The following is a 13,266-nucleotide window of genomic DNA, read 5'->3' as shown; positions in this document are numbered from 1 at the left end:
GACATGAAATGTGCTACATTAACGCATACGTATGATTTTATAATTACCATTTCTTAAAGGAAACATAATTAGCACTAGCCACTTTATTTTTAATCCAATTCACAAACAGGTTAAGACAAACACTCAAGGAAGATACACTGGGGTCCAACCCAGGCCTGCCTATCGCTGACACCTACGTCAGTGCTTCAGCAAGAGACACTCCCACCAACATACTCTTTGTCGTTCTTTCACGTGACCTATGGACACTTCATATGGTTGCTCTGCTCTCTCCTTACTCTTCCTCACTCATTAATGGAAGGTCCTTCTTGCCTTCTTTTCCTTCTTCTCCACCTCCAGGGTCATCATAATTGTCTATCGCAAGGGCCTCATTCCAACCTCCTACCTTTTGGTAGGCTCCTCCCTCACCTTATCACCTTTCCACCTTCGTCCCCATGGTCTCTCTTGCCATCTGCTCCCACGGCCTCCCTTGCTCCCTCACCTCCTGACCGTATGGCCTCTCTTACCATAGCTCCCTTGTCGCCTGCAACCCGCCTGACTCCTTTGCCTCCAAATCTCCTCACTGACATCCTTGTCAGTGTCATCCTTGTCATCTTCCGGTCCTCTACTTCCTCCTAGCTCTATCTCTCAGGCATTCTTATTGCTTATGGGGAGGATGTATGTTCCCTGTACCCCTGTAAGCATCTCAAAAATGGCAACTTGCTCTATGTTGCCAGACTTATCTCTCGCTCTACTGCCAAGCGCTCCTCTGACATCTTCCACCTTCTTTAACTCATGGATCTTGATGTTCTTGCTCTCACTGAGACATGGTTTAAGGACAGCTCTGTCATGATTTTTGTCACACTTCTTCCTGAAGGCTACAAGCTCCTCTACAAGCCCAGGCCCAACAGGCCAGGAGGTGGCGTAGTCCTCATATTTTCTGAGTGGATCTCTGTTTCTGTTATTCCCACTCAGGCTTACTTCTCCTTTGAATGCCGGGTCTGCAGCCTCTCTCTCTCCTGTGTCCTCTCTTACTCTGTCCACTTTCTATCGGATGCCGGGCCAGTCAACCCTCTTTCTCTCGGAATGGGCAGGCCTGGCCTCTGCTCTCCTTTCCTCCTGTCCCCAACTCCTCCTGCTGGCGGATCTTAAAATACACCTTGACTCTCCCGACACTTCATGACCTTTCCACAACCTATGTGACTCTCTCTCTCTTTCTCCCTTCTACCTTCTGGCTGGACGCACACCACAGGCCATACGTTGGATGCTCTCATCTCCACAGACATCCCTCTCTTTATCCCGCTTATTACCTCACTCACCTGGACTGATCACTTTTTTCTCTCTTCACACTTGAAGCTCTCTTCTCCTTTAGTAGTAGGACACCCTGCACCACCGATCGCCTTCAAGGTCTTCCGACCCATGACAAGTGTGTCAATGGCTTCCTTTGCCTCCACCTATTCTCCTCCTTTGACTACTGCGGCTGACTCCCACTCTGACACAGCCCTCTCTTTCACCTTTGCATTAACAGGACAACATTGACACTCTCACTCCAGCCTTGGCAGACGTCTGTAACCTCTCCTTCACCACAGGTGTTTTCCACACTTCTCTCAAGCACTCTCATGTGCACCCCTGCTCCAAAAACCTTCCACCGACAAACTACCACCCAATCTCTATCACTCCCTTCCTGGGGAAACTCCTGGAGAAGTTGGCTATCTCTCAGTTTACCCTCCACACTGAATCTGTTGGTTGTCTCCATTACCATCAGTCTGGCTTTAGAGCATCCATAGGCACAGAAACTGCTATTCTGAACACCCGTGAAGATCTGCTCTCAAATCTAGACTCTAACTCTCTCTCTGTCCTCTTTCTTCTTGACCTCTCATCTGCTTTCAACACATAAACATCTTGATCTCCTGTCTCTGTGACACCCTGGGAATCACCGATCAGGCCCTGGCGTGGCTTGCCTCATTTTACTCTGACCATCGTTCCCAGGTGGAACTTGGGTCTTTTCTCTTTGCTATCACTCTCTCTACTTGTGTTGTCCCCTATGGATCTAGCCTATTCCCCCAATTCTTCAATGTCTACATGGCTGCTCTGCAATGCAGTATTTCTGCCTTCACTTCCAACTTTCAGTGTTATGCGGATGACACACAGCTCTCTTTCAGGCTACCCTCAGCCTCCTCCTCCTCGCTCATTCCTGACTGTCTGTCCACAATTCAGCCTTGGTGTGCTGTGCACAATCTCCCCCTCAATGCCAGCAAGACAGAGATCATCCTTATTAGGACCCCTGTTCCCGCTTTCCCACTTGCACTCTAGCTGGCCTCCCTTAGCCCTGTGCCCTCACCCACTAGTGAGGCAATAAATCTAGGGGTCATCTTTGGCTCTACTCTCCTTCTCCTCTCACATCTCGGACATCTCTAAAAAGTCCCACTACAAGCTGCACCTCCTCAGTGGTATTTTACCTTTTCTCACTTTACCCCAGAGGCTTACCATCTCCAGATACCAGGCTCTTTCTAGACTGGGCTACTGCAACAGTCTCTTTCTCAATATTCCTACTTCTGCTCTATGACCTTTAGAACTCAACCAGAACAGAACTGCAAGACTTATCCTTAGCCTCAAGCCCAGAGACTGCATCTCACTGGCACCTAAATGCCTCCACTGGTCCCCATGGCTACAAGGATCAAGCTCAAGACCATCTGCATAGTCCACAAGGCTTTTTGGGGCCAGGCTCTGCACAATCTACAACTCTCTTTCCCTAACTACTTTCTTTCCACATCCCACTACTTGTCCTCCTCCAACTCTCTGCGGTTGAGACGTTTTTCAAAACAGAGATTTGGGGGTAGATCTTTATCCTCTGCTTGTGCTTCCCTCTGGAACAACCACTCGGCCTCTCTCCGTCTTGAGCCTCATCTCCTTAAATTCCGCAAACTCCTCAAGACCATCCTCTTCTCTTTCTCTTTCTCTCTCCCGCTCCCTCTCCCTTGTTAACCTCCTCTCTATTCTCACCTACTTCCCTCCTCCTCTCTGAAACTCTGCTCTGTTTGCTGACTGGCCACCTGGTGCACCTACAGAGCCACACAGGTCTCAGGCTGCCCCGCCAGTCCTTGCAGTTGCCTCCATGCATTTGCACTTTGCTCACTACTACTGCACTTCTGGAATTTGTTCCATGAGAAGGGTAACTTCTCTGCACTTAACCTAGGGCCCTGCTGGACTGGGCTCAAGGGGCTGCAGCGTCAGGGCCATCATGCCTTACTATGGAGAGCCATAAACATGGTTTTCCCCTTCCCCATATCAAGGGTAAGATGTGTGCTTTGGAGGGAGTTGTTTCCCAGTCACCTGCAATTGAAAAAAGTGTGAGAATACAAGTACCAGAATCCTTAGAGACAGCAATGTGAATTAACCTGAAACACCTGAAAAGGAAATTTATTTATTTTTATTTTTTATTTTTATTTATTTGGATTTGTAAAGCGCACTGCAGCCCTCTAGGCAATGAGGCGCTATAAGTATGCTTAAGGAGGCTTGCTTGTGGGTTACAATAAGCGGCCCAATGTGTGAAGCTTAACAACATACAGTTGCTTATACAGTTAAATTACAGAGTACAATGTTCTACAGTACAGAGTGTGTCGAGTACAGATTATAACAGTGGTAGCAACTATACAAGTCTGAAAAGGAAAAGAAACACAGCCTCCCTGATGATTGATGGCGTCAAGGAAACGTTTGGATGAGAAGACAATTTGTTGCTACAGCAGGAAAACTTGACTGGGAACCAGAGTGCGTGCCTTGCCATCATTCTTAACACCCTGCTGGACTGGGCGCACTTGTCCCCTCACCCTAGCTTTCACTTCCTGCAGGGCACTTACATTACCTAGAATGCACAAGGCCCAGTTTGCCAGGCCTAGTATGGTCGATTTTTGTTTCTGTACGTTCTTCTCCTTCTCATACGCCCCTTATAAACTCATTATCTGTCATGCACTTGCAGTATCTGAAACGTTGTTGGCCTAGCAAGGTAGTTTAAGGATGTTCTTCTCCCTCTCTTTACACCTTTCTTGCCTCCCTTCTTGTCATGCACTAGTAGTAATGCAGTCAGGCCTAGATTGCTAGTCATTTTTTTGCTAGATCATTCAGAAACTTCAATGCATAAGAATTACTCTGTATTCCCTTGTTCCCGTCCCGCCTTGAAGCACTTTACTTGTGCATATGCACTTTACACATTTTTTAATTGCAATTAAATTGCCTATTTCAACGAGCTGTGCCGTTTTCCAATTTAATGGACAGTTCAGCAAAACAACCTCATGGATTCCTCTGATGTTTTGCACCTGTGAAATGCAGGTGCCATCCATTCCCAGACACCATGCAGGTACATGGCGGCCCTCATTATCTCTTCTTTTCTAGTCGGGTTTTCAAAAAAAAAGGCACAGGAACCCGAGATCCACGAGATTCAGGGCCTTTATTTGTACAGAGGTATCAGAAAAGTGTCTGTTTCCCACAGACAGCCCTATCGAAGTATCTATCCCTTTACTTGGCACTACAATGACATCTAAAATAAGCATGTAACTAACCCCTTCATCCATAGAAACATGATTTACCTTCAAAAAAGCTTGGAAATCTTCATTCAGTTACATTAGTGCGAAGCATGCTTTGATTTTTCAATATTCTACTGGAGTCCGCTGTCATATATCTCAGCGTTTAGAGGAGTGCTATGGTGCAGTGTGTAGGTGTATTTTAGAGGATATAAGGAACTGAGAAATAATAAACCCTATTTCCTTAAGGGGATACGACTGTGGCGTCCATGTTAAGGGGAAGGAGTTAATCCTTTACTCCTTCAATTGCTTTCCTTCTATCAGATCACCTAAGCATTTCCTTCATTTGTATTGTTCTTCGTTTAACCTTAAAAACTAGAACGATCACAACGAAGACAAAATTTAATATGAGAGAAATTAAATCAGAAATAACCCTAACAAGAGAATGAAGTAGGACAAGTGAAAGTCAAGTCACACCCAAGTGGAATGTTCTTTCATTAAGGGAGCAAGAATACTTTTTGGACACAAGATGAATATGTAAATTCATAAACTACATAATATTTCTTCCTTCAAATCATGCCACTTGTCTAATGACCGTCCAGACTAGAATAACCAAGAGTCCTTTGAGATTAATTAAAATCTCATGGATGTGAAACATGAACCCAGTTTTAGCAGAGATAGTCAATCTCCTCTGTTGCTCTTACGCTAAAGCAATTAAGGCACTCTTGTGGTTTTCTCCTAATTGTCCTTCAGGCCAAGGAATACAGGCGAATGTCTTCAGGACGCAGCCCACACAGGTTTAGAAGCAGAATTATGCCAGTACGTTGAGAGCGATACACCTACTGATAAAGTCCACCAGACCCATATCATGGAAACTCTGCACCGGTAAACATGCGGTTTTGCACAGTATTAGCACTAGGAGAAAATTGCCCAAGGCAAAACAAATGTGTTTGGATGCATTTTTGCACCAGGGCAATAATTGCTGGAGTACTATTCTGTAATAGCACTTGGGTAAACATTGCACTGGTTCAAAGATGCATTAAAACTATTCATTGTTTACACTAGGGCCATGTTCACCCCACTGCGATTTCCATACCAAATTCCAATTACATCAGTGCAACATTTCTTTAATGAAGTCTTAGATGCAATGCCCAATGTGTGACATCCTTGGGCTCCTCTGTTCTGAACATATAGCCCTCTGTGCACACACCGTTAGATAGCAGAGATGCATTCACTTATTGCAAGGGGGGACATTTTACAGGAGATTTCGGTTTCCAATGAGAGCTAACTCTTCCTTGAAACGAAGTAGTGTGAACGCAATATAAGAAATTATTTGTATGTATTGATATTTCTAAAGTGCTTTCACAAAATCGCTGCATAACATTTACAAAAAACCAACCCTGAGAATTCAGTTAACCGAAAGAGAGGAGAGGCAAAATATCAGAAGTCAGAGAGCTCCAACTCTAGGTGCGAGGAGAGAGAGAAAGAGAAAGCAAGATGAGAAGCAGGGTTTGGGGTGCTTGAGACAGAGAGATGTAAGTGGCAAAGAGTTGCGGGGGGGCAGCCTGGAGCTACAAGAGAAGACAGTAGGAGGAAGCTTGACCGTGATAACATTTTAAGACAATATTAATGAAGTGGAACAGAAGATGAGATTCAAAGTGAAGGATGCAAATTTAGAGAAGAGACAACATGATATAGTATAGGGGAGTTAAGGAAAAGAGAAGGTGAATTGGGAAAGTGAAGACATAACAAAATGGAGTAACATGAGAGGAAAGAAGGCCAACTGCAGGGAGGAGAAATAATTGAGTCAAGAGAAAATAGAAGATGAGGAGTTTGGCAGCTTGAAAAATCAATGAAGAAAAAATGAGAAAAGCAAGAGGGAAGAAGAGACCAGGGGAAGGTTGAGATGGGGAAGGAGAGGAAGCAGGGAAGAACATATTTTTAGTTTTGGACAGATTTAGATGTAAGAAATGAGAAGACATCCAATACTGAACAGCAGAAAGTCAAGCTACGATGGTAGAGTGAAGAGAGTCAGAAAAGGTGGAGAACGAGAAAAAGATCTGGGAGTCATCAGCATAGAAAATTACGTGAAAGATTGCAGGCCTGAATAAGTGCATGTGGAGGAATAGTGAAGATAAAAAATAGAAAAAAGACCAAGAACAGGACCTTATGGGATCCAGTTTCTGTATATTTCTGCATATTTATTAATTTATTAAATGAAAATTACAGGGAAAACAATGCATGTTTGGCAGAGTAATGCTTACAATACGTATTACATTTATTTACAGAGCAGAGGACTAGTGTTCTTAATAAATGGGTGTGTGGATTTCGTTATAAGACCAGCTGTTGCAGGGGCAGTAGAAACATCTAACCAGGAACAAGGACAGGAGAGCATGATATAGGAAAGTGATAGTGGAGGAAGTGTTACGTTTAAGGATGAAGGGTTCAGGGATAAGTGTTGTGGGGTGTCATGGAGAGGTAGGGGAGAGGAAAACAGGAAGATGTGGTGGAATAGAATGCTATGCAAGTGGTTCTTCAGAAAGGAGGAGAACTAGGAGGCTGGAGTTATATAGAGATAGAGTGAGAGTAGTGTGGAGAGAAGAGAAAGAGCATTCCAGAGACAGAGGAAAGCAAGGAGCGGAAGAAAGCAGAATTGAGAGGGAATTGCAAGGGACATGAGATGTGGCAAGGAGGTGAGCAGATGGTGATTATAGGGAGCGAGGGAGAGGAAGGGTGGGTCAATTCTATGTATATTTCTGAAGATGCCCTCTGTCTCATGGATAACCAGTCTAACTTACGACGGGCTGGGGAGGTCAAGCCAAAGCGAGGAAGGTTGAAAAGCATACATACAGCCAAGTTGAGGACTTTGTTGGGACGTGAAAAAGCAAAGTTGGGAAGGCCATAGAGTGGGACGGCATAGTAGTCCGATCGAGAGAGTACTAAAGCAGAGATTAGGTGCTTCTTGTTTTTCTGATGTTGAGGAGATTAAGTCTGGCCGCCATGGCAGATTTGGAGGTGAAGAGCATGAAGCTGTGAGATGGGTCGAAGACAACACCAAGGTTGTGAGCAGAAGCAGAGTAGGGAGCATGGTCAGGAGAGAGCAATAAAGAAGACATAGCCTGTTTGGCTGGGCAGCAGAGATCCCACAGATAAAAGGACATGTTGAAACGACGTGTTGAAAAGGTAAGACCAGCCCAGGACACTGTGCAGGTGAAAGAATGAAGGTAAAATCGGAGTCACTGGAGCACGTCAGAGAAGCCAAAAGAAGTGAGAGCGGGAGGTAGTGTGAGGTGATCTACAGTATCCGAGGCAGAAGAGAGACCTGGAAGAATAAGAATCCATGAAAGCTTGTTGTGACAGGAAAAACGAAGCGAGTGGAGGCATGCAGCAAAACAGTGTGACCCAGATGGAAGCCAGATAGAACTGGGTGGGAGTTGAGGTGAGAGGAGACTTGGGAATAAAAATCCCTTTCTAGCAGTTTAGAGGGAAAGTGTGAAAGTGACATAGGACAAAGATTAGAGGGGGTGCATGGATCAAGACAAGGTTTCTTGAGGAAGGGATTGATAACTGCGTGTTTAAAAGAGGTGGGGAAGGAATCAGAAGATAAATAGTGGTTGAGAAGAGAGGTTAAATAAGGAATTATAGAAGGCCAAATAAGAGGGATAAAGGATGAAAGGATACAGTAAGAGGGAGATGCCTAAGGGTGAGCACAAAAATGAAAGAGGGAGTATCAGTGTTAGTAAAAAAGGAGGAAGATGAAAGTAATGAGAGGGTAAGCTGGGTGTGGGGTGTTGTTGATTGGGATGGGGAACAAGTAGCAGGGGGTGTATAGGAAAAGCGAAGAGAGGAGACGTTAGAGGTAAAATAGTCAGTGAAGTCTTTGGAGAATATATGAGAGGCGATGGGAGGCTCAGGAGGTGAAGGGGAAAGCATTTCAGTAAGTAGTTGAAACAGGCGGAGGTGAGAGATGAGAAATATGTTTTTTAGTGCTAGAAAAAAGAGAGTCATAAAAAGAGTGTAGTGCAGAGAGGATTGCATGATGTAATTTGGCACAAGATATCTTCCAGCATTTTTCAGCTTAGAACAGAGAGAAGGAAGGGTGGCCGATATCCATGGTTGTGGGGGCTTATGAGATGGAGTAATAGAGTAGGAAGGGTACTGAAAATCAAGAGTGGCAGGAAGACAGTTGTGTAAAGTAGGAACAGCTTGATCAGAAGAGAGTGGAGAGGAGGGTTTAATAAGAGCAGCAGAGACGAAAGAGAAGGGGAAGAAGAGAAAACGAGTACATCACGACAATGAAATGAAGAATGGGATGGAGAGGGAAGAGAATTTATAGGGAGTGAAGAAGAGACAAGTCAGAGGGTTAGATTGGGTGCAAGTACACATGGACATTAGGCAGCATTGAGGAAAAGATACAGTAGAGAGAGACACCAGAGATATGAGAAGGAGGGTAGAAGAGAGGAGTAAGGGAAAAGGAGTCAAGGAGAGGAAAGAGAGGAGATCATGAATTAGTAGTGGAGAAGTGAATATTAAAATCACCAAGAAGAAAAAAGATAGAAGAACTCAGAAAAAGAAAGGAACGAAGATAGTCAAGGTAATCATAGAAGCTGGAGAGGCAGCCAAGTGCTCTATATGTAATAAGAAAAGCAAGAGAAAGGGACGGAGAAACTATACATTATCTCCTATTACACTTTCCTTCTGACAGACTTCCTTAATTCTTAAGTAGGACAGGTGACATTCACATTTCTAACATCAATTGAATATGTATTCTACAACACACAAAACATTACACCTAAGTACAGTGAGCACAATTCTAAAATGTTTTATTTTATTTTTACATTGTCACGTTTTTGCCTATTTTTAAGAAATGGAAGGACACACAACGCTCTCACCACCAACAGCACAACATTATAAGTATGGACAGTTTCTATTACTTATAATGCCACCCCAACAACACAGATAGCATTTGTAAATGTGCTCAGGGTGGTGCTTCAATAAAAAGTCCCACTGGCTGGCTAATCTAGCTTCCTCCAACAATATTGGGATATGTGCTGACACTTTGGCAGAATTTCTAGGACACCCGGGCAAAGTTGCATTTGTCCCTTGGTCTCCTGACAAAGAGCTTACTACCTGGGATGCTTCCTGCAATTAGTAAAGGCCTCTGTATGTGGGTATGATCCTGTCACCTATGTCAGCAAGACCGTCTCATTTCAGGCATCTGCTTGTGACTTAGATGGCGATGTCATTTATTAGAGCCCTGGGATATCAGCATTGCAATAACATTCTCCGTTCCTCATTAAATGAGATTGAAAGATGAGGAAAATATCATTCTTGCCACTACCAGTGCTTCAAATGATTTGGCAGTGCAGTGATGCCCAGTGAATGGGTGGCAGAGATTATAGCCCTTCTAGCAGTTGTCTGGCCCAATGTGCACTTCAGAATTGTAAACATTGCTGCTAGAATCCCTTCAGGCACCTTGACAAACTCCCAAGCGAGGCATTTATCTTTCCCTCCCTGTACTTCTTGAGGGGTCTCAGGGGCTGCCCTGTAACCTCATTGTGCCTGTAATAATGTGTGTGTCACCCTCTCAGGCTTCATCCGCCCCCCACTCACTTGCACTCTCATCCACTATCTTGTCTTTCCACTCCATACTACCCCTCAGACTCCTCCTCACCATCATGCCAATTACTATTGTGTTGTTGGATCATTCCCCATTGCGAGAGACAGTCCCACCAACCACACCAGCAGAAGCATCATCTACTGGAGCAGGAGACAGAATGTCATAACATGTTCAATAACTGCTGCCTACTTCTTCAGAGTCATGGTAGGAGGGCACCATTTTCACATTAACCTGCTGCCCACACCAATATCTCTCTACTTGTAAATGAACGTCACTGCACCTTCCTTCTAATAACTTGTAATTTCGTTCAACAACAATGCAACAAAAATAAACAAATAGGAACAAAACATGAACAAAGACAGGTACAACAAATATGATCAAAACATTTGGCTAACAAATAACAACAGGAAAGTGGAAGATGTTCCCAAATAAAAAAGGCAAAACAACAATGCATATTTTCCCTAACAACAGAGGAAGCATTCCCTAAGCAAAACTAAAACACACATGTTTCCCAAACAAAGGTTTTCTATAAAAAAAATGTATCGCTGACAACAAAAACAAAACTGTATTGCCAAACAAAACTGGCTAAAAGAAATGGAAAGACTAAGGTTCCACAACATAAATGCAATCCCTTCTTCCAAGCAAGAAAATCAATTGCCACATCAGCTTCTTGCAAAATATCTCCAACTCCTCCTTCATCACCTTAATCTGTTTGAGATTTATCTGAATTCTATGCAACCACGACGATCTTGGCCATATTTGTGTACAAGCTCACAGATCTGGTTATGGGTGTGCTGATCTTGGCAGAGCTTGTCTGAAAGGTCCAGTGGTCACAATTCTACCACAGGCGGCTGTGGTATGACCAAAATCTGGAAGTTATGCCTATGGAGATTTGTGGATAGCTTTTGGAGAGTTCTTCCCAGGATTATTCTCGTGTCCATTAATTAATTAATTCATTCATCTATTCATAAACTGGGCAGACTGCAGAATTTTGGAGCGAGTAGCAATTCTATATAGGGAGGCTTTAGTGCCAAAGCCATTCTTTAGGTTCTTGTTACATGTGTGTGTTGGCTAACAGAAGATAACAAAAGCAGTGGTGCTTGGGCAGGTCTATTTACTCTCAGCTGGTGACAAACCTGCAAGAAACGAGAAGGGTTGGAGTCTTTTGGCCTCATTACAAGAGTGACGGAATGGGTTAACGGGTGCCGCAAAAGGATGCAGACCCGTTAACACCATTCTGCCACATTATGAGGTCCCCTCGTGGGACCCGCTCTGGACGTCTGGTTTCACCAGACGTCCAGAGCGGGTCCCACGAGGGGAAGAGGGAGCTAACAGTAGGCCGGTCGTAATCGGCCCGTTGTTAGCTCCCTCCCCCATTCCCATTAGCCCTATGGGGGCTGAAATGGGAATGGGGAATGTCCTGCCCGGGTTCCTGGAGGGAGGAATTACTGGGCCCATCCGAACTCGGAATGGCCCGGTAATTCCCCATTCTGGGAACCCGGACCCAATTGTGGCGGCATCCATGCCGCCAATAGTGGCATGGCTACCGCCAAAATCGTAATGAGGCCCTTTGCGTTGATACAAATGTGGGCCTCCCCTTGGCAGCAGTTTGGTTCATGAAAACCACAACCAATGGTAGTTGTCTATCAATATTCTGATGAAGGCTCAATAAAGAGGTTAAAGTAATACTTAAGTCAAAGGAAAATGTCAAAGATGTTTATGACATGATTTGGCATAGCCAAATATTTATTATTCTCTTACAATGCAGACTGAGTCAAGCACCATTGTCTCTCTGGATGGAGGCTCACCATTTCCTGATAATGTGGTACCTGGGGCATCTCTGCATGCATGACAGCTCTGGTGTTTGGTAAGAGACAGAAGTTGCACCGTGTCTTAGGTATATGAAGAGGGTGATAGAATCTTTAGAAGCTTCCTCCTGACTCTCCTTGTTCTTCAACCCTTGTTCATCCTGCTTCCTGCTTGGTCCCTTCCTCTAACCTCCTTCTCCTCGCTCGGAGGCGGTTTGCTGCGTGTTGCTGCATTGACGGCGGCATTGCCGGCGGCGGTTCGGCGGCAGTTCGCCTTTTCAGTGGTGAGACATGGGGGTGCTGTGATCCTGGGGAGTAGTACCCTCGCTTCCCACCCTGTTATCCCACCTACATCTCAGGCATTACGGGCAGCTCTGTCTGCCGGCTGCAGCAGATCTCTGAACGGTCGGAGAGGACGAGGAAGAGTGCTGACCGGGATCAGAGAGGCTGCAGGGTGCCTCCTGATGTGGTAAGAGTCCAATATTTTTTGCCAGTTTGCTGTCAACTGGGCGATAGTTCTTCCCTCAGAGAGGGTTGACTTTTTGTCCCTTTGTTGATTACCGCCTAAATTGCATCATAGCCTAACATAAGTATTAGGATGACAGACCCCAAGAAGCCTGGGGCTAACTCGAAATACAAACAAGCCCTGCGGGGCACAGCATACACCATGGCCTTAACCCCAATTATTAATAGGGGCCGGGTGCTGGAGTTCGCAGCTCTTAGTGATTGAGATTGTGAGTGCTTGGTAAGCAGAGCAAACTCCCTGCTAAAAAAATTGATTTATATGAAGACCCTGCCTCCATGCATAAAGCTTCAGGATTAACACAGGCTCCAGATAGTCCTTCAGTGAGGAAAGATGATACGGTACAAGCACCCCAAGCCAGTAAGCAAATAATTGGTCCTAAAGTTCATCTGACGCCACTATTGTCTACTGATGTTCCACATTTGGCAACAATGGAGATATCTCAAATCACACAATACTCCACTCCTCAAGGGAGAGCTATGCCTAATTCACCTCAATTGGAACCCATAGGCCTCTCCATTGGTCCGTCCCAGTGGTGTGAGCACATGGCTAATATTGCCAAAGAACTTCCTGAATGCCAAGTCCCATTTGACCTTGGCATATTGGCAGCGGCTCTGAATAACTGGGCATCGAGCCCACTGCTACCTATGGTGAATACCGCCTCACAAACGCACGGGTTCACATGCATAGGTGTCCTGCCACAGTCCTCTTTCATGAATGCCTCCTGCCAAGCCACTATTCAAAGGGAAGTAATAGACAAATGGACCCAAACTGATTGGGATTGTAAGGACTCACCTCAACCTATTGGATCAGTCGTGATTT

The sequence above is a fragment of the Ambystoma mexicanum genome, chromosome 10 (assembly GCF_040938575.1).
Source record: "Ambystoma mexicanum isolate Mex_15411 chromosome 10, UKY_AmexF1_1, whole genome shotgun sequence".
Classification (NCBI taxonomy): Eukaryota; Metazoa; Chordata; class Amphibia; order Caudata; family Ambystomatidae; genus Ambystoma; species Ambystoma mexicanum.
The sequence above is the reverse complement of the archived record's forward strand: the minus strand, read 5'-3'. Positions refer to the sequence as shown.